The sequence below is a fragment of the Bufo gargarizans genome, chromosome 2 (assembly GCF_014858855.1).
Source record: "Bufo gargarizans isolate SCDJY-AF-19 chromosome 2, ASM1485885v1, whole genome shotgun sequence".
In the NCBI taxonomy this organism is placed as follows: Eukaryota; Metazoa; Chordata; class Amphibia; order Anura; family Bufonidae; genus Bufo; species Bufo gargarizans.
Genome location: NC_058081.1, coordinates 85421125 through 85427124, shown reverse-complemented (window position 1 = coordinate 85427124; position 6000 = coordinate 85421125).

The following is a 6000-nucleotide window of genomic DNA, read 5'->3' as shown; positions in this document are numbered from 1 at the left end:
TCTGTCACATTACCCCCATACATACCAGGGAAACTGTCTGAGCTGCAAGTTATGCAGCAGTCTCTTATGCTGTTTGAAGACTCCGCTGGCAGGGTTTCCCAAGGGCATCCACCTAGCCCTTCCCCAGCGGTGGAAGACATAGAATGCACTGACGCACAACCACTTATGTTTCCTGATGATGAGGACATGGGAATACCACCTCAGCATGTCTCTGATGATGACGAAACACAGGTGCCAACTGCTGCGTCTTTCTGCAGTGTGCAGACTGAACAGGAGGTCAGAGATCAAGACTGGGTGGAAGACGATGCAGGGGACGATGAGGTCCTAGACCCCACATGGAATGAAGGTCGTGCCACTAACTTTCACAGTTCGGAGGAAGAGGCAGTGGTGAGACCGAGCCAACAGCGTAGCAAAAGAGGGAGCAGTGGGCAAAAGCAGAACACCCACCGCCAAGAGACTCCGCCTGCTACTGACCGCCGCCATCTGGGACCGAGCACCCCAAAGGCAGCTTCAAGGAGTTCCCTGGCATGGCACTTCTTAAAACAATGTGCTGACGACAAGACCCGAGTGGTTTGCACGCTGTGCCATCAGAGCCTGAAGCGAGGCATTAACGTTCTGAACCTTAGCACAACCTGCATGACCAGGCACCTGCATGCAAAGCATGAACTGCAGTGGAGTAAACACCTTAAAAACAAGGAAGTCACTCAGGCTTCCCCTGCTACCTCTTCTGCTGCTGCCGCCTCGGCCTCTTCTGCTGCTGCCGTCTCGGCCTCTTCTGCTGCTGCCGCCTCGGACACTTCCTCCGCCTCTGGAGGAACGTTGGCACCTGCCGCCCAGCAAACAGGGGATGTACCACCAACACCACCACCTCCGTCACCAAGCATCTCAACCATGTCACACTGCAGCGTTCAGCTCTCCATCTCACAAACATTTGAGAGAAAGCGTAAATTCCCACCTAGCCACCCTCGATCCCTGGCCCTGAATGCCAGCATTTCTAAACTACTGGCCTATGAAATGCTGTCATTTAGGCTGGTGGACACAGACAGCTTCAAACAGCTCATGTCGCTTGCTGTTTCACAGTATGTTGTTCCCAGCCGGCACTACTTCTCCAAGAGAGCCGTGCCTTCCCTGCACAACCAAGTATCCGATAAAACCAAGTGTGCACTGCGCAACGCCATCTGTGGCAAGGTCCACCTAACCACAGATACGTGGACCAGTAAGCACGGCCAGGGACGCTATATCTCCCTAACTGCACACTGGGTAAATGTAGTGGCAGCTGGGCCCCAGGCGGAGAGCTGTTTGGCGCACGTCCTTCCGCCGCCAAGGATCGCAGGGCAACATTCTTTGCCTCCTGTTGCCACCTCCTCCTACTCAGCTTCCTCCTCCTCTTCTTCCACCTGCTCATCCAGTCAGCCACACACCTTCACCACCAACTTCAGCACAGCCCGGGGTAAACGTCAGCAGGCCATTCTGAAACTCATATGTTTGGGGGACAGGCCCCACACCGCACAGGAGTTGTGGCGGGGTATAGAACAACAGACCGGCGAGTGGTTGCTGCCGGTGAGCCTCAAGCCCGGCCTGGTGGTGTGCGATAATGGGCGAAATCTCGTTGCAGCTCTGGGACTAGCCGGTTTGACGCACATCCATTGCTTGGCGCATGTGCTGAATTTGGTGGTGCAGAAGTTCATTCACAACTACCCCGACTTGTCAGAGCTGCTGCATAAAGTGCGGGCCGTCTGTTCGCGCTTCCGGCGTTCACATCCTGCCGCTGCTCGCCTGTCTGCACTACAGCGTAACTTCGACCTTCCCGCTCACTGCCTCATATGTGACGTGCCCACCAGGTGGAACTCCACCTTGCACATGCTGGACAGACTGTGCGAGCAGCAGCAGGCCATAGTGGAGTTTCAGTTGCAGCACGCACAGGTCAGTCGCACTGCGGAACAGCACCACTTCACCACCAATGACTGGGCCTCCATGCGAGACCTGTGTGCCCTGTTGCGCTGTTTTGAGTACTCCACCAACATGGCCAGTGGCGATGACGCCGTTATCAGCGTTACAATACCACTTCTACGTCTCCTTGAGAAAACACTTAGGGCGATGATGGAAGAGGAGGTGGCCCAGGAGGAGGAGGAGGAAGAGGGGTCATTTTTAGCACTTTCAGGCCAGTCTCTTCGAAGTGACTCAGAGGGAGGTTTTTTGCAACAGCAGAGGCCAGGTACAAATGTGGACAGCCAGGGCCCACTACTGGAGGACGAGGAGGACGAGGATGAGGAGGAGGTGGAGGAGGATGAGGATGAAGCATGGTCACAGCGGGGTGGCACCCAACGCAGCTCGGGTCCATCACTGGTGCGTGGCTGGGGGGAAAGGCAGGACGATGACGATACGCCTCCCACAGAGGACAGCTTGTCCTTACCCCTGGGCAGCCTGGCACACATGAGCGACTACATGCTGCAGTGCCTGCGCAACGACAGCAGAGTTGCCCACATTTTAACGTGTGCGGACTACTGGGTTGCCACCCTGCTGGATCCACGCTACAAAGACAATGTGCCCACCTTACTTTCTGCACTGGAGCGTGATAGGAAGATGCGCGAGTACAAGCGCACGTTGGTAGACGCGCTACTGAGAGCATTCCCAAATGTCACAGGGGAACAAGTGGAAGCCCAAGGGCAAGGCAGAGGAGGAGCAAGAGGTCACCAAGGCAGCTGTGTCACGGCCAGCTACTCTGAGGGCAGGGTTAGCATGGCAGAGATGTGGGAAAGTTTTGTCAACACGCCACAGCTAACTGCACTACCACCTGATCCGCAACGTGTTAGCAGGAGGCAACATTTCACTAACATGGTGGAACAGTACGTGTGCACACCCCTCCACGTACTGAATGATGGTTCGGCCCCATTCAACTTCTGAGTCTCTAAATTGTCCACGTGGCCAGAGCTAGCCTTTTATGCCTTGGAGGTGCTGGCCTGCCCGGCAGCCAGCGTTTTGTCTGAACGTGTATTCAGCACGGCAGGAGGCGTCATTACAGACAAACGCAGCCGCCTGTCTACAGCCAATGTGGACAAGCTGACGTTCATAAAAATGAACCAGGCATGGATCCCAAAGGACCTGTCCATCCCTTGTGCAGATTAGACATTAACTACCTCCCCTTAACCATATATTATTGTACTCCAGGACATTTCCTCATTCAATCCTCTTTTTATTTTCATTTTACCATTATATTGTGGGGCTACTCAAAGTTGAATAAACATCTCCTCTGTCTGGGTGCCGGGGCCTAAATATATGACAATGGACTGTTCCAATGTTGGGTGACGTGAAGCCTGATTCTCTGCTATGACATGCAGACTGATTCTCTGCTGACATGAAGCCAGATTCTCTGTTACGGGACCTCTCTCCTCTGCCTGGGTGCCTGGGCCTAAATATATGACAATGGACTGTTACAGTGGTGGCTGACGTGAAGCCTGATTCTCTGCTATGACATGCAGACTGATTCTCTGCTGACATGAAGCCAGATTCTCTGTTAAGTGACCTCTCTCCTCTGCCTGGGTGCCTGGGCCTAAATATATGACAATGGACTGTTACAGTGGTGGCTGACGTGATTTACCTGCATGTTGCTCCCCTTTGCAGCCCTCTAGCTCTTTCCTGGGGCTGTTTTACAGCCTTTTTAGTGCCGAAAAGTTCTTGTCCATATTGACTTCAATGGGGTTCGGGTTCGGGACGAAGTTCGGATCGGGTTCGGAACCCGAACCCGAACATTTCCGGGAAGTTCGGCCGAACTTCTCGAACCTGAACATCCAGGTGTTCGCTCAACTCTAGTACCTATTCCAGAGACCAATTTCCTAGCACTTATCAAATGGAGAATCAAGAAAAAGGGAGGGAAGGTAGGGGGATCTCAAGGTTCAAAGGGTTCGGACGAGATATGGAGAAAGTGAAGAGAACAAAATTAATAAACGTGAGAAAAAAGTATCTTTAAAATAGAAGGGACATTAAATTACTAACTGTGAATTTATAGACTAAAATTTAGGAAACCCCCCAAAATTATATGAACCAAAAATAAGTGTTATATAGGAAGATCAAACACTTGCTTGAAAAGTAAGGTTTTCAGTGCACGTCTGAATGAAAAAAGACTGGGATTCGTTTTCAGCGCCAGAGGTAGGTGGTTCCAAAATCTGGCCCCTTGAGCCGAAAAGGATCTACCTCCACGTCTGATCTTGTTAACTTGCGGGATGTTAAAATTCACAGAGTTACTAGACCTCAATGTCCTCAACGGGGTGTACATAGTGAATTGGCCCCACACCATGGAATATCCTAAGCATAAAGCATCCAATTTGAACATCACCCATTGTAGAACAGAAAGCCAGTGCAAGGCATTGAGAGAGGAAGTGATATGCTCTAGATGGGCAACACCCGTTAGTAGCCTTGCTGTGGCATTCTGCATAAGTTAAAGTCTATGCAAGTTCTTCTTAGGGAGTCCCATGTACAAGGCATTACATGGGCTTGTACATGGGCCTGCTCCGACCAAGGCTTTCCTGAGAGGGGATTTGATGTATTTTAAGATTCTCCTCAGAAGTTTCAGCTTGTAGTGGCAGGTACTAACCTAATTTATCTGAGGAGCCAGGGTTAATCTGGAGTCCAAGACCACTCCCAAGTCCCTGACCTGGATGGCTGTCTCAGGGACAGGTCCAAAAGACAATGGCCATTGGGGTGCTAAGGGTGTAATTTTCTGGTCACTGAATGTAATACATTCAGTTTTGGTGCCATTAAGCTTTAGACGATTGGCACTCATCCAGTGTTCGATCTCCAAGAGACATCTTGTCATGGAACCATGAACCAGACGTACAACAGAGATAGGTGGAATAAGAAGGCTTTATTGAAAATCAAGCCGTAGCTAAAGTCCAAACGGATGGCTAAACTGAAGCAGGGTCTTGCGTAGACGGAGGTCAGGAACCAGGAGGGTAGTCAGACGTAGCCAGGATCAGGAACCAACGGGGTAGTCAGACGAAGCCAGGATCGGGAACCAACGGGGTAGTCAGACGAGGCCAGGATCAGGAACCAGAAGCAGCAGCAGTCTTTGAAGCATGTGCACACAGGAGGACCAAGCAAGGAACTGAAGCCACAGACCTTCTATATATATGAGCTAGGCATCCAGCTCCTACCAGTGGGAAGGAGGAGCCGCAGGGTGGGAGGCTACAAGAAACCCAGAAACCAAGATGGCCGCCAGCACATGTCAAACGAAGGAGAACAGTGAGAAGGTAAGACCATGACAGTACCTCCCCCTCAAGGGCCCCTCCTCCGCGGAGTAAGGAACGGTTTCAGAGGGAAGCGTGCGTGGAAGGCTCGGAGCAACGCAGGAGCATGGACATCTGTGGAGGGAACCCAGGAACGCTCCTCTGGACCATAACCACGCCAATGGACCAAAAACTGCAACCGACCGCGGACCAGGCGTGAGTCCAGGATATTGCTCACCTCATATTCCTCACGATTGCCCACTTGGACCGGACGGGGCCGAGGAACCGAGGAAGTGAAACGATTACACACCAATGGCTTCAACAGGGAGACATGAAACACGTTGGAGATCCGCATGCCAGGAGGAAGCGCAAGGGCATAGGCTACCGGGTTTACCCTGTGAAGCACTCGGAAGGGACCAACAAAGCGAGGCGCCAGCTTGGGAGTGGGCACTCGAAGGTTGAGGTTGCGGGTGGACAACCATACACGGTCTCCGACCTGGTAGGAAGGAGCGGGCGCTCGTCTGCGATTAGCCTGGAGTCTCTGGCGTTGCGCAGAGACCTCAAGGGACCTCTGGATCTGTACCCAAGAAGTACGTAGGACGGAAAGGTGATCCTCCACAGCCGGAGTATCCTGGGGAGAGAATACCTCCGGTAACACGGCAGGTTGGAACCCATAATTGGCCATGAAGGGAGACGTCCCAGAGGAAGAGTTCACCGCCGTGTTCCTGGCAAACTCAGCCCAAGGCAGGAGGTCAACCCAATTGTCTTGGTGATCGGA